The sequence below is a fragment of the Protopterus annectens genome, chromosome 5.part0, assembly GCF_019279795.1.
Source record: "Protopterus annectens isolate FY-2018-M chromosome 5.part0, PAN1.0, whole genome shotgun sequence".
Classification (NCBI taxonomy): Eukaryota; Metazoa; Chordata; order Ceratodontiformes; family Protopteridae; genus Protopterus; species Protopterus annectens.
The window spans coordinates 544,861,297-544,878,133 of NC_056735.1; positions in this window are offsets into that span (position 1 = coordinate 544,861,297).

Genomic DNA, 16,837 nt, shown 5'->3' on the forward strand with positions numbered 1-16,837 from the left:
TTGATTGGAGGGGAGGTGTAAAGGGGTGTGTCCTTATTGAGTTAAATGTAGGACCCCTGGGGGTGGGTGGGAATTGGGGGTAGGGAGGGGAGCGGAGTGAGCCCGCAGGGCGAACGGAGCGGGTAGAGCCAAAGAAGAGGAGGTCCAGGCGAAAAACAATCAGTGAAGTGTTCAGAAAGAAGGTAAGTAATGCAAGGGGATGGAAATAGATATGGTGATAAGAGAAAGGAGCAAGTAGAAGCTAGAAGTATCAGAGCAAGTAGAAAAAGAAAAATGGAGCAGAAGGAGCAGACTGCAGGTGTGATAGAGAGTTGGTTAAATAGAGGCAGTATCCAGAGGAAAGACACTAGTAAAACATTTTTTTTCCTTTGGCCATTTAGTCTCTGTTTTTCAGGATTCTATCTAGTAGGTCTGATATTTGAAATGGTTAATGTCTTTGCAACTTCAAATGCATTTCGGTTTCTCTGCTTTTCTCCTGTAAATTTAAAAATATGTAAAACAACTAAAATTAAAATACCACAGATAGTAATACATGGTACAACAATTACCAGGAAATTGTACTTTGTGAAATGTGTGCATGAATAATTAAACTGATCTGTGTATGTGCTCACCATAATTTCATTTTAAATATTTTTATCCTAGGTATTACCTTCGAAATAAGGAGCCATATGTTGTACAGTAGTGATGTGTAATTCTTACAAGTAAGATTACAGCAATGAATGTTTGTACATTCAGAAAGTTACAGCAAGGTTCCTTCACAGCCTTCTTTCATAGGATACCTTGATATCTGTACAAGAATATATTTTAAGTAAGATGTATGGCATAATATTCATGTGATATGATAATTTCATTCCTTTATCATTTGTCATCTAATACTACCAGGCGTATGTGGACAAGAGAGTAATGCAACTGGTGATAGTCTGTGCAAGTGTAGGATATTGCCATCAGACAGGAAAACTAACAAATGGAATTTGAGTTAATTTTCTTAAGTAACTATCAGTACCGTTTGCCCTAACTGGGAAAAGCCGAAAAACACAACAACAACAATAACTAACAGTACTGTTTGCATTTGTTTCTTTCCTTCTTTCTGTTTTTTTTTCCATTTCTTTTCTTTCTTTGAGTTTTGATCATATTTCATAATGTATTACACTGGGACACATTACAGGAAATAAAAACAAGGGCCATCGTATTTCTAACTACATTTATTTATCTCAGGTTAGTCAAATGTGTACTACTTAGTTAGGCTACAGATAGTCACACAAAATGACACTACATGTCAGACATGCACTGTAGTGAACAAATAAATGGCAACTGTCTTTTGAGCATAGCATCTTTGTGGTCCTGGGCTTTAGAAAATTAACAGGGTGATGAAGCATCATTCTCATTGTAATATTGGTGACAAATAAATCAAGCTGTATGTCTCTATAAGAACCCTTCAGAATAAATATTAAAAAATATGCCGTGCTACAAATTTAGAATGTCCACAGTAAGGTCAAGAAAAGTAATTTTTTGGTCAGTGAGAAACAAGCAAATATATACATGCACACACATACATATACACTTGCAGATACATACACACACACACACACACACACACACACACACACACACACACACACACACACACACACACACACAACACGTATCTGTACTAAATCATTATTTTCTAGTCTTCTTAGAGTACAGCACACACTGCTATTCTAGAAGATTTAGTGCATGCATTTCTCAGGGATTTGGCTTAACATTATGAACCTCGTAGAGAACCTCCAAGCTGAATACTCAATGTCCATAGTAAACTCATTCCTCAGTGGTTGGTGGCTGTCATGATAGATGTGTGTTCTTTGAATCTAGAAAACTGACCTTGTATTAAATGTGGAGAACTGATGTCAAACCTGCGTTCAAAAGAAACACTTTGCTTTAAAGCAAATTCCGTATGTGATTAAATGAAAGGAATTGCTTCACCTTGAAATCCAAACTCTTTAAACTTGAAGCATAGTTCATTCTGTCTCCCTGTGATACACCTTCTCATACCCTTCCTTAGTAACATGTTTTATTACAATCAAGGGACTGCAGGCTCACAAAACTGATTTGGGCCACAATGCACGAGTTGTAAGACATTAGCTCATATCGTGTCAGCTCTGGCAAAGCTGTACTGCTTTATCCTAAAAGCTGAATACGTTTAACTATGATCAGATAAATTTTAAAAAGAAAATAGAGAAAAAGAATGCAGTCTGTAATATGAAAGTGCAAGCTACTCTAAATGTAAATGACCTTACCTGCTTAACCATTATTCTCAATGGAACATATGAATGTCCTTTTATTGTTGTGAGGCATTTGAATAAAACTCACTGCTAAAAAAAAAAAAAAGAGAGAAATTTGTGAAGCCGGCTAATCTGCAGTAGCAGCAAAGGTTCTCTGAACTTTCATTCCTTAGCCACATATTCAATGATTTCTTTTAATTGGCCTGCAAGGTCACTTCAGATTTTAGGCTATATTCTGGCATTAACTACCCATTAAAATTAGAAGTCTATTGCTCTGCTGTCATTGGAACTATTGAAAATATAGAGGTGACAACCTTTGTGCTCATAAAATTTACAACGTCATGGACTACTTTTTAAAAGAAAATAAATTTCATGTTTCACATTGTAGTGTCATTCTTAATTTAGACAAATGTGCAGACTATAAAATAATGTAGTGTTACCAGTCTATTTTGAAAGATTCTTCCCTTTTTATGTTGTATCCATTTAAAACATTTTATTTTCCTTTAGCAATGATGTGTAGCTATCAAACAACTGTTTGTGTAATTTTGTGTGCTATTTAATTGTGCATTTGTGGGTCCGTTTATGTGTGTGTGTTTGGGTATGTGCGTGTATGTATGTGTGTGCGGGCATTTCTGCATGTATGTGCATGTGTGTATGCATGCACATGTGTTTGTGTGTTTGTGTGCATGTGTGTGTATCCATCCATGTATCTGTGTGCACATATGTGTGCGTGTGTGTGTGGGGGGGGTACATACATCATGCAAGAACTGGCATCCTATTAGGAACTTATTTCTCTGCCTTGACCTCAGCTGAATTCCAGTACACTCTTTGACTTTGAATTGAATAATGCAGGTAATAGAAAAGGAAAGAATGAATTTATTTATTGCAATTTCAGTGGTACAACAGGAAAGCACAATCACCTCTAGTGTAGAAGGCTGTTGGTTCTAGGCCCACACCAGGTAGATCAATTGATGACACTGCAATGCAGCATGGGGGCATGGGTGTTGCACTCCTAAGTATGCCATCCTGCTGATGAAATACTAAACTGAGACTCCATCTGCTTAAGATGGTGGTAGCTCAGGAGGAAGTAAAAGATTCCACAGCACCTATCGAAAAGAGTAGGGGAAGTCTGTGATGCCTGGCCAAATTTCCTCCTATAGCATAAAAAACACCTTGGGTCTCTGCTAAAAAGAGGTTACTACCCTACTGGGGTGAACCAGGTAAACAGAGGATAAATAATAATCACTTATAGTTTTATCACCATATATAAATTTTATGCTTGAATAACATCATTTATCTATTCAAGGAAAATAAAAAAACAATGTGAGGTGAAGGCAAATGCTACTGCAGTCTATTTCTGACACTATATAAGCAAGTGGACTATGACATTGAATACACACACAAACACACACAAACACACTCACACATATATATGATAGCAAATTATGGTACTATGCTGCTGATAAGCTTAGTATATATGGTTGACAAAATAGAATTACACATTTAGACACCTTAAAGTGAATACAATAAAGCTGCTCACAACAAAGAGATCTTACTCTAATTTATTTATTTTATTTTATTTATTGTAGTTGGTTTACCAGGATTGTCCATTGGGCCATAATGAACCCATTTTCAATGGAGTCCTGGGGAGAAAAGCTCCAAAAAATACATTTTTTATACTTACGAACATACATTCTTAGATACAAACAAAGTTTAACAATAGGTACAACAGGTAAAAAATAAAGCAATATCAAGTAGTACAACAAGTGTACATTTAAAATACATTGCAGAAAAATGAATTAACTATTTAGCATGAACCTATCCATTTATGCAGAGTAGTTAAGAGAACAAGTTACTAGAATGGAAGAGGAGGTACAATGACCTGATGAAGTGGGGGAAGAGGAAGGATATGGACTAGTCTAATAATTTCTATGGACTTTTCTGGGGGATTTAAAGATGTGAGCAGAGCATGAAGGGATGAGAGTAGGTGAAGAGTAGGTTATGTAGGGTGGGAGCAGGAGCATTCCCACTGTGATGTCAGGTGTGTATGAAGGGATTTTTTGAAAGCAGCGTGATTAGAGGTGGTGCGGATGAGTGGAGGAAGGGAGTTCCAGAGGCGAGCTAGGTTGAAGGATAGAAGGTTTTTGCCTGGGGGATGAGTAGGTTTATGTACTTTGAGTAGGTTTTGATTGTTTGATCTTAATACTCTATTGGGTAGGTGCATATTAAAAGCAGAAGATAGGGAAGGACAGAGGGAGGGATTAAGAATAAGCTTGTGGGCTAGAGTTAGTTGTGTGTAAGTTAGCTGATTGGGAAGCTCTAGCCATTTTAGTTTATGGAGGGAAAAACAGTGGTGGGTGGAAGACTTTTGGCTAGTGGCGAATTTTGCAATTTTATTGTAGCAAGAGGAAAGTTGTTTTTTTGAGAGAGGATTGAAGATTAGTTAGGAGTGGGGCGCCATAGAGAAGGGAGGGGATAAGGAAGGATGTAGCGAGAGTTGTTCTAGTGGCAGAGGTAAGGTATGCATTTTGTCTATAAAGCATACCAAGTTTTTGATGGGTCTTTTTGATGTTTTTTTGTAGGTGAGAGGTAAATTTCAGTTGGTTGTCAATTTGTACCCCTAGTAGTTTGGTGTCTGACACCAATTCTAGGGGTGAGTTATTTTGGCTAGTGATTGAAAATGTATTCATATTGAGAGAAGTAGCTTTAGAAGGAGTAAAAATCATTAGTTTGGTCTTGGAGGCATTAAGAGCTAGGTGATTTTTTAACATCCACTGCTCTGTTGTAGAGAAAGCATCCTGAGTTAGTTTTTGAAGTGTAGTGATAGAGGTGGCTGAGCAGATGATTGTTGAATCATCTGCATATTGGATGATGTTTGAGAAAGGGAGTGATTTGTGGAAGTCATTTGTAAATAGGTTGAAGAGAACAGGACCGAGAATGGAGCCTTGTGGAACACCTGTGGGCGTACTAAGGAATGAGGAGGTAGTTTTTTTGCATTTTACTGCTTGATTTCGGTTGGATAGGTAACTGGAGAACCAATTCAAGGAGGATGAAGAAAGGTTAAGTTCTGAGAGTTTAGTAATGAGCAGGCTATGTGAGATGGTATCGAAGGCTTTGGAGAGGTCTAGTAGCAATGTAGAAACAATTAGGCCAGAATCACAAGCTCTATTTACCATTTCTAGGAAGGAGAGGAGGGCAGTCATTGTGCTGTGGTTAGGTCTAAAGCCATGTTGTGTGGGAGATATAAGGTGATTGTCTAGGAGATGAGGAAGGAGTTGAAGTTGGACACATTTTTCTAGGATTTTCGAAATGGGGGACAGGATGGCTATGGGACGAAAGTTAGTGACGTTGTTGTTGTTGCCCCCTTTGTGGAGAGGAATAATATATGCCTGTTTCCAAATTTGGGGAACTGTGCATTCTTTTAGGGAACGTTTGATTAGGATGCTAATGGGATATGCAAGTGTTTCAGCAGCTATACTAAGAAAGTAGGAAGGTATATTATCAGGGGCGTTGGTACAAGGTTTCAGTTTTAGAAGGAGTTTCTTTATAGTAGATGTTGGCACAGGAGAAAAAGAGAGGAGAGTGGAGTTAGGAGAGGGAGAGTTGGAGGGTGGAGGTGTTTGGGGTAAAGGTTGGGTAGTAGAAGAGGTAGAGGGGTTAGAGGATGGGAAGCAGGGAGTGGAAGTTGGGAAGGATAGAGTGTGAGTGGGGGGAGTGGAATTTGGGAAGGATGAAACTGAAATTGCTATATTTTTACATCTCATGATTTAACGTGTTCAGCATCCAGTCAAGGCCAGCTTATTAAAAGCAGATAATTTGGCTGTTATTCTATATCATCTGGTTTAAATCTTAGTATTTAAGAGGATAACAGCATTATGCATGCAACATAATTAGAGTTCACATTTTTTATGATCCTTTTGCAAAAAAACAAACAGAAAAAATGGGTAAATTCAGTTAGCAGACCATGAGGCACAAAGAAAAATAAGACTCTGTTATTGTGGTTACTACAATTTAGTTTATTTTGTAAATAAACAGTAGCTTTGCCAGCTGTCTTTAACGTTTGCTTTTTCCATCCTCGTAGATTACTAGGCTGATTATATCAAGGAAACCATTAGTATCATTGCAGTATCTGCAGCGATGCATCCTCTGCCTACTTTTATTGTTCTGTGACTGTTACATTAAGGGACAATGGCATTCCACAGAATTTGTACTACAAATTTTAGAGCACTAGTTGTAGTTGTAGCCACTAAATGGAAAAAGATGTAGGAAAAGCAGAGAAGGAACAAAAACATAAGTGGTATAGAAAATGCTTAGATATAGTCGTTTGTATTTGCTTCTTAATGTGAGATTGTGTGAAATATCATATAAAACACTGAAATATGTATTTATCTGTTTGCTTAACTGTTTATTAATAGGGAAAGTGGGATAGTCTAACAACTATCCCTGAGCATTGCAAAAGCATAAGGCACTAAATAATTTGATTTTGTGCATGTACAGGAATGAATGCAGAATGATTATTACAACCAAAGCTATATGGCAGTGATAATATGTGATTCAAAAACATGATAAAGCACACCAATCAATCCTAATTAACAACTTGTTAACATGTTTTAGAGACATGACAGATCCACACCAAGCAACATCACATTAGTGACTTGTAATCCTGTCACTGAATCGAACACAATGCTACTACATCGGACCATGCTAGTATTCCCTCTGTGAGCTCATGCATCACAGCTGACACACACACACACACACACACACACACACACACACACACACACACACACACACACACACACACACACACACACACACACACACACACACACACACACACACACACACACACACACACACACCCACACACACACACACACACACACACACACACACACACACACACACACACAGCTCTACATACACAAGTGCATTTATACATACAAACAAACACATACACACACAGTTGGCTTTTCCATACCTACCAACAGTTATACTACAAGTCTTGATGCATCAGTTGCAGTGAATTGATGCATGCTGTCCAAAGACAACAATCATATTTTCATGTGTGACCCAAATAACAGTGGATCACTCCATTAAGCTATTCTGACACCAGAGGTATTTCCTGTGGAGACCACTTGGCTAATTAGAATTAGCCATGTCTCAGGCCTCTGCATTTGCATGTGGCTTTGCTGACAAGACTGCTGTCAATCCTATGGTTGGTGGCTGTGGGCCACTATAGCAGCACAGCCATCTCTGAATCATTCAGGCTGGATGCACTATGAAAATATACTGAGTGCAGTCTTCTGGAGTGTGCTAATATGTTATGATCTCTTATGAATCCCTGGGATGGTGTTTAATAAACATATATCATAAGCAATAATAACAGAGGAAACAAACTAAAATATGGAGTACATAATTTTGTACGAGATTAGCTGCAGAATGCAATTTCTTGACAACAAATATGCACAACAGATCAATGATAACTGACAATGGAAAGAGGTTAATGAATTTTACTTTCAAACAAAAAAATATTAAGGGGGTGGAGCCTAGATGGCCAAATGAGAGCAGTGAATTTTGAGAGCTCCATAAATTAGTATAATAATATAGGAAACTTTTATTATTTTCAAGTTTAAAACATCAGAAATCTATAGAAAAACTACTAAACTACATAAATATCAATTTTGGTGGAGATATACAAAAAAATTCCTGTCAAGTAACTTGGAGATATATTGAGTCACTGAATATGAACAACCCAAAGAATTCTCATCCAGATGCTGTTTGAAAAAAGAACTGCAATTGATGACATCTACCTTACAGGAACTATCTTTGAAGATGGATGGCTTTAAAAATAACTTAGAAAACCTCAAATTAAATTCTCAAATGCAGACTGATACTCTTACAGCAACACTATACAAAAATAAGAAATATAGAGACTTCTCTAAATGACATTGAAGGGAGACTCAAAGAGACAGAACTCCAAAAAGAATTTCTCCTTAAACAGAATTCATGGCTGCTTAACTAAATAGATGACTTAGAAAACAGAGAAAGGAAAAACAACCTATGGATCTTTGGTCTGCCTGAAAACACTGAAGGAGAAGACATTATACAATGACCACCCATTAATATTCCAAAACGTGCACGCTGATCGGTCAGTGTGCACATTGTAAATCAGACTTATACTAATGGAAAAAGGTCCGGTGGCCCGGACTTTTTCCATTAGCATAAGTCTTTTTTTTACACACTGTCTCGCTATGTTAAAAGAGTTTAACATAGCAAGACAGCTTTAAAAAAAGCAACGGAGAAATCAAGATCTCCATTACTTTTATCAAACTGTCTCGCTATGTTAATTGGGTATAACATAGCGAGACAGCCGCAGAATAGCGGACAGCTGCGGAAGGGCAGCAAGAAGGCATTATACAATGCCATTATTTAAGAAAAGTAATTTTTTTTTTCTTAAATAATGTCATTGTATAATAGCAATAACCCACTTCTGGGTGTAGGTAATGCTGGATTTACCCATGGTTGTCTTTGTTTGGCCATTTGGGCTTCACCCTCATGACCAAACCACACCAACTGTGGGTAAATCCAGCATTACCCACACCGGTTATTGCTATATTATTTCATTCTTAACAACCTCGGTTCCTGAATTTTTAGACTTGAAAGAGGGACTTTCATTTGGAATTCAAAGGGCAAATAGAGCACTGAGGAAATCTGCTTCTAACTCAACAAATACTCCACATAGATCCATAGTTATAAAATTTCTTTCATTTCTGGACAAGGAAGTAATATTAAAATCTGCTTGGAGAAAATCATCATTAAAATACAATCAAAACCTGATAAGGTTTGACAATGATTATTCTTCCAGAATACTAGAACAAAGGAAAAAGTTTGGCTAATAACAAAACTGTTAAAACAAACAACATTATAGCACAGCTGGCTTTTCCAGCCAAGATAAAAATACTTTTTGCCAATGAGATGAGAACCTTTAATGACTTAGAAGAAGATACTATATTCATCAAAAACAACAATATAGTGTCTATCCGAGAAGAAATGGAATGGATGGCCCCGAGACTTAAAAGAATAAAAGAAGCAAATCCTTGGAATGATGTTAGAAAGAAGAAACAAAAAACTGACTACAAGATAGCTGTTCCAAAAAGTAACTCTTACAACTACATCTCTCAAAGTATCAACTGATATGGTACATCATTTGTCATCTGTTTTTATTTAAAAAAAAGGAGGGTTTCTTAAACAACTGAGAAATAGTAATGATGTATTCAGAATGTTCAAAGAGTCCAATAATTCTTCACAAACAAAGGTAGGTCACGATGGGTTTCTATTTACATTATATATAAGCCAAACAAAACAACATATAATACAAACATAGAAGTTTATATTCCCCTACTTGAACTCAATGAATATTTATCTTTTTCATTTTCATTGATTTTACTTATAATAATTTAAGTAATTAATTAATTCAATGAGGTACAATTCATCAGAGCTCAGACTCAAATGTAAGAAATTAACATCATATATAATAGCTGTAACAGCAGAGTGTTTTGGAAAAAAATGCTGTCATGAAGACTAATGCCTTCTTCAGTTAAAAAGTATAATTTAGAAATGTCATGTATATCCTGGTTAAGTAATAGTAGTAAGCTCTTAGTACAAATGGCATCATTATTCTGTCTAAATATAGTTAAAATCAAATATGGCAGGTATCATAGCTATGAGTGCTGTTTGATCAGTCCTGATATGGTGTGCATGGATGCAGCTGTAGCTGACAGCTAGTACAAATGTCACTATTATTCTGTCTAAACATAGTTAATATCAATTATGGCAGGTATAGCTTTGAGTGCTGTTTGATTAAGCTTGGCATGGTGTGCGTGGATGCAGCTGTGTCTAGCAGCTGTTGTATGTTGCTGCTTTTGTCTCCAGGAAACTGTGGGTTGTGGCTTGTGATTGAGGTTTACTGATGCTTGTGTATTAGGAAAATACATTTGGTGTTTTAGCCTGGATCCAGGAGAAGGGGGTGGATAAAACTGTGATTTGGGATATTTTGGCAGAGAATAGTTTGTTTATACATCTGCCAAGTGAGAGGTGGGAAGGCTGGAAAAATGTGTTATCGTTTGTTGTGGCAGATTGTTGGGAGATTTTTTTTTTTTTTTTTTGATTTGTTTGCTCTCCATTCTTTTCCTGGCTGCTGCCTCACTGAAAGGGAGGGAATTTAGACTTGAAGTTGCAGTGAACTGAAGCTTTGCATCAGTTGCATCGTGAGTCTCTGGTATGCAGTACACAGACACATTAACAGAAACAGACGTTCCCAGGTTGCTATGGTAACGGAGACAGAGTGGCAATGCTTAGTGGCTCTGAGGAACCTCAGAGATGATTCTGAACAACGATGTTTTTGTTTTTTTTTTTAAAAAAAATAGATATAATAAAAGGGCTGTTTTAAACCACATGCACACATTAATGGTCTCCCAATACTTCATATAGCTCATTAGGTTGATTCTTGATAAAAAAAAAATAATAAGCACAATTTTATATTTAAAATGTGTTTTGGTCCAAACACATTAAGGACTTACATAAGAGTGGAAGTCTGAATTATTGTGAAAGACTAAAAGGACTTGGGAAGTACCTTTACAGTGGTCTGAGAGGTGAGCATGCTCGGAAGTGTTGGGCATATGGGGATAGCTGAATCTAGGGATGTTTGGGGTTGCCAGGAAGTGCTAGAGAGTCATCAGATTTCCTTCATGGAAATATCTGTGGGAATGGAAGACTTGCTGATGCAGATTGGCCACTGCATGGAACAGGCTGGTAAAATGGAACAGGAAAAATATTGGTTTGGATATTTTAAGAACAATCTGGAAACACACCACATGAACTAGTGAATGGTATTCTGGAAATGCTGGATTGGTATTGTTGCCTGTGCTTGAAGTACTGATATGTGTATATGTAAGGATGGAAATATGCTTATAACAAATAAGAAACTAGAAGGGTCTCATAAGTTAAAGTCTATGGACTGTATAATCATGCTTGGAAGGAGCTAATAATAAGAATAAGCATTACAGCTTATGATTTCTCAAATAACTAAGCAACAGCCAAAAAAAAAAAAAAAAAAAAAAACAGACACGCAATAGTTATGTAATGTATGATTTTAGTAAATCTAGACATAAAATATACAATCGTTATATAAGATGAGGCAGTCTGCTGAATTTAGATATTAAAGACCGGATTTAATAACATGGGCTTGTGTATAATAACACTACTGTCTTAACTTGTCATAAATGACATTAACTACATTTAACATCAAGGGAAAGCATGATGATTTTCTTATATAAGTAAATGTGCATAATAAGTCATGTAATTGCTTTAACTTGAATTGTAGTTTTTGTAAGCCATCTTGACCATAAATACTACTTAAGTGGTTACCAAAGTAACTAATGTTTTATGCATGACATCAAACTGACAGAGTTGTTCAAGAGGAAACAATAGAATCCTGAACTTGAAATGTCACAGAATGTAACAATCATATTCTGAAGGAATAGTATTAAATTGACAATAATCACTCAGTTTAACCTTTGGTGATTATACAAAATAGAATGTTGCCATTTAAATCTAAAAACTTTCAGTATATGCCATAAAATGGCAATTTATTAATATGGAAAGGGAAATTATAATCATTAATCACAATAAGTGAATTTGTTGTTGTTAACCTATAATGTCAATCATTTTATAATAAGAAATGACAGATATGAAAATCCTTATGTGCAGGAAATGGGGGGAAGAGTGATGCACTGATAATTAAAATGCACTAACTTTCATAAATCTTCACATAAAACAAACTTGATGCTTTAAGTAAGTTAGTAACAAACAGATTACTTAAATGCTAGCAAACAATGAAATGTACCTTCTGATATATCCAGTAAAATGCATTGTATTATAAACATTAGATATAAATATTATCATCTATTTATATTAAGTAATAACTTTTGAAAGACTTAATCAATAAGGGTGAATATGTTAAATAACTGTGAGGTATAATCTTTTACTGAGGTTTTATATATGACACATCCTACTTTACTATGATTAAATTTCTTGTCATCCATCTTTCATGTAAATATTAATTGTTTATATAATAGGTAGACATTTATATTGCATTAGAATTCAGTCTAATCTACAATAGTACTATATCTGTTCAAAATAATATAAATATTGCTTATTCCTATTACACATATTCTCCATATGATAATTCAATTTATGGAGCTCAGATCTTCTGGATAGTCAAGGTATGAGTGATAATCTGATGTACTTAGGTTTATCCATCAGATTAGGAATGATTTTCATTCCATGGCTAGTGCTGATCTTAGTTTTGTTAACATTTATTCATTTAAATTTGTTATTTCACAAAAGCATGTTTAGTATGCCTGACCAAAACATTATTTCATTGGTAAACACTCAAAGTATAAAACTGATAATTTCCTTTAAAAGCTCAAACATATACTTTATAGTTATCAGGCGAAAATGTTTAATAGTCACAATAAAACAAAAAAATACATAGTCTAAATAACCTAAGATGGATTTAACTTTATTATCTTTAAATACCAATAGCTTAAACAATCCTAGCAAGAGATCAAATCCATGGAAATATTTAAAACTGAACAAAGCACAAATAGTCTTCCTTCAAGAAACTAATTTCAAAACAAATGACAATTACAAATGGAATCCTAAGGAATATATGATATTGGCACAATCCACTTATAAGACAAAGACAAAAGGGGTAACAATTTTATGGAAAACAAATGTGATTAACCCAGAAATCATTTATAAGTATGAAGATAAAGAAGGGCTTATCGTATTAGTAATAGTTAATTATAATAACAGAATACGGACCCCTAGCCAATCTATACCGGTTCCCAGGCATTGGAACAGGAACTGTTAAAAAACACTTGGATTTAATTTCCAATAATTATAAAGGCAACTTAATATTAGGAGAAGATTTTAACTGTATATTTGATATTTCTGAAATTACAAATAAAAGACCGCTGCATACATCTGCTGTATCAAAAGCTTTAAACAAGTGGGTAGAATCATTTCAACTTGTAGATACTTTCCTATTTAAAGAAGATAAATCTTTGTTGTTTTCTTATCAAGATCACAGATTTTATACCCAAAATAAAATAGATAAAATATTTGCTGCCCATGGCTTACACTCCAAAACAATTAATTTCTCAATCACTCCCTGCCCCTTTTCAGACCACAGTTCATTGATGCTAAAACAGACCATTATTTTTAACTCCAGAATTCAGGCATATATATAACTAAAATTAAGGGTTCAAACCCTGGTTATTGTCTGAATTACAGTTCTTCTTAGATAGTAATTACACCACAGAGATAAACAAAATAATGATATGGGACTCATTAAAAGCTTACATATATGGTAAAGCTCTAACTTGGTATAAAAAAATCAGAGAATGGGATTCTGAATTATTAGATCTACAATCCAAACTTTTGTCAGTAAAAGCTGAAAAAAATCAAAATCATTTGGAGATCAAAAAGAAAGTAGAAGTATTAAACAATAAATACAATGAAATTCTAATACACAAAACTAGTTTAGCTTTAAAAACTAAAAATTAATACCTTGGCCTCTTCTCCCAAATGTCTACATAATTTATCCACAAGAATCAAAATACAATCAAACGCTAATAACATTAAAAGTATCTTCCATGAAAAGAAATGGAAAAATGTCTTGGATATAGGTGACATTCTTGATGCCTATAGAAATCAATACATGGAACATTTCCAAACAGAAAATATACATATCGATCAATTAAATCTAGCTGAAAAATGTAATAATATAAATAAAACAGAAAAATTAAAACTAGATCTGCAAGCACCCATATCCTACAAAGAAATTACAGATACAATAAAAGATGGCAAAAATAATAAAGCTCCAGGTATAGATGGCATAATTATGGAAATATATAAACATTTTCCTTCAAAGATACTATACCTCTTCCATAAAACTATATTAGAAATTCAGTCAGAAGCTTTAATACCACCCACTTGGAGATATTCCTTAATTACACCAGTCCTAAAGGAAAACAAATCCCCAAACCACTGTTCCTCATATAGACCTATATCATTATTAAATCATGACTATAAGATATTTGTGACAATATTAATTAACAGAATGAAAATACCACTATCTAAAACAATAAATAATGATCAAACTGGATTTATATATCATAAACACACACTTGACAATATTAAAAGGATAATTTATCTTGTAGATCATGCTAATAAAGAAAATAAACACTCATCGTTGGCTTAGATATAGAGAAAGCCTTGGATTCCCTAAATTGGGACTAAATATTCAAAATCTTAATGTTATTTGAATTTCCTTTGTTCATCTCCTAAAGAATATATATATATATATATATATATATATATATATATATATATATATATATATATATATATATATATATACAAATAATTTAGTGTGTGTCATGTTAGGTCCTTTTACCTCTGAACTTATACATATAGCAAAAGGCACTAAACAAGGATGTCCCATGTCACCAGTTTTATTTGCTCTGGCTATTGAAATATTGGCAGATTAAATTCATAACAATATAAAAATTAAAGGAATAGATGTTTATGAACAATACAATTCTAAAGTAGTGCTATTTTCTGATGACATATTACTAGCATTATCTAACACAAAAGAGACATTGGAAGAATTAGATATATTAATTGACATTGTTTACATGACTTCAGGACTCCATTTCAAAAAATCAAAATCAAAATTTGTATTTTTAAATAAAAAAAAAGAACTGCAGACTAAGGGAGATCACATCATAGGGAAACAAGAATCTACCTTAAGATATCTAGGAATTGAGTTATGCAAGGATAATAATGAATTAGTCTCAAAAACTACAATAATATCATCAATACAATTAAAATCTATGTGGAAAAGTAGAACAAAATAATATTAACATTTGAAGATAGACTACAGTTGATAATAATGGTTTTACTACCCAAGATCCTATATATAGCTTTGGCAATACAACTGTTACCAGAAAGGAATATACTTAAAAAAATAAACTCATGCCTAATAAAATTGTTATGGTTTCCCAAAAGAAACAGAATAGTTTTAATATATCATATCAGACCATGGAAATAGGGAGGATTAAACTTTCCTGATATAGAATCATATATAAAATAATCAATATCTAAAACAATCTCAGATTGGATAAGTCCAAATCACTCTGCAAATTGGAAAGAATTACTAACTTTATCAATAAATGAATTTAATTTACAAAAAAAAATCAAATAACAGATAAAAACAATTTGCCATGGCACATGTTATGCATTAGTATGCAATATAACATAGCTAAGCCCACTAAAACTCATATGGTTAATTATTACATTGACTCATTTAGGAAAATTATTAATGCAAATATAGATTTAAAAATCTGGTTTGATCTTTTAACACCATTTATAGTCACAAAGAACGTTCCATATAAAATATAAAGAGAAATTATTAATTCCTGGGAACAGAAAGGATTTGTTTGTTGGCTCCAATGTATCAAAAAACTAAAAGTTTTAGATGTGCAAGTAATAAAAACAACATACAAAATTCTACAAAAGGACTGGCTAACTTTACAGTATTCTGTCATATTCACAAAATTTAAGTAGAATAATAAACAATTCTTCATTTAAAGAAATGCATACATTTACAAAATACATATATGAAATCATATATAATTACTTTGACATTGGAAACAGTATTTCAAAATTTTACAAAATATTGATAAACTATAAAACAACACCTAAAACCTCATATTGGGAATATATACCAAAAGGACACTCAATAAAGTTAACTGAAGATATTAAAACAAATATCTTATTATCAATAAAATATACATCCTCTACATAATACCGGAAAGTTTTTAATTGAAAATGCTTGCACAGATCATTCTTAACTCCAGACAGAATCAGTAAAATTAGTTCTTCCATAAAAGGAATATGTTGGAGATGTGAGCAAGTACACAATGCAGATTGGAACCACATTGTCTTTGACTGTGTTAAAATTAAGCAATTTTGGAGTGGTATTAATAACTTTCTCCACCATTTATTTAATTAATCATTTTATTTAACTAACGCTCTTGTATTATTAAATGTGAACGAAGGTCCTCATTTGAATAGGTCAAACATATATCTGGTATGGACTTTACTTGAAATTTCAAGGAGGTCTATAACAAGGAGATGGAATACAAACACAATACCAACTCTGGAAGAGTTCTACAGCCTACTGAAGACCACAGCATTATTGGAAATTAAAATTAAAGAACTATGAATGTATCCAACGCCATGTATCAACAACTCTTGGGGAAAAGTCTTATCATTGATTGACGCTATACAATAATTAATCAGACACTCTGATAATGGATTGGACATACTTATAAAGTAACTGTAAACATTAAGATCTGTTATAGTGTCAGGCTAATGTAAATAGTGTACATAGTTATTTAAGATGTTATGTATAAATACTATGGAAACCATTCAAATGTATT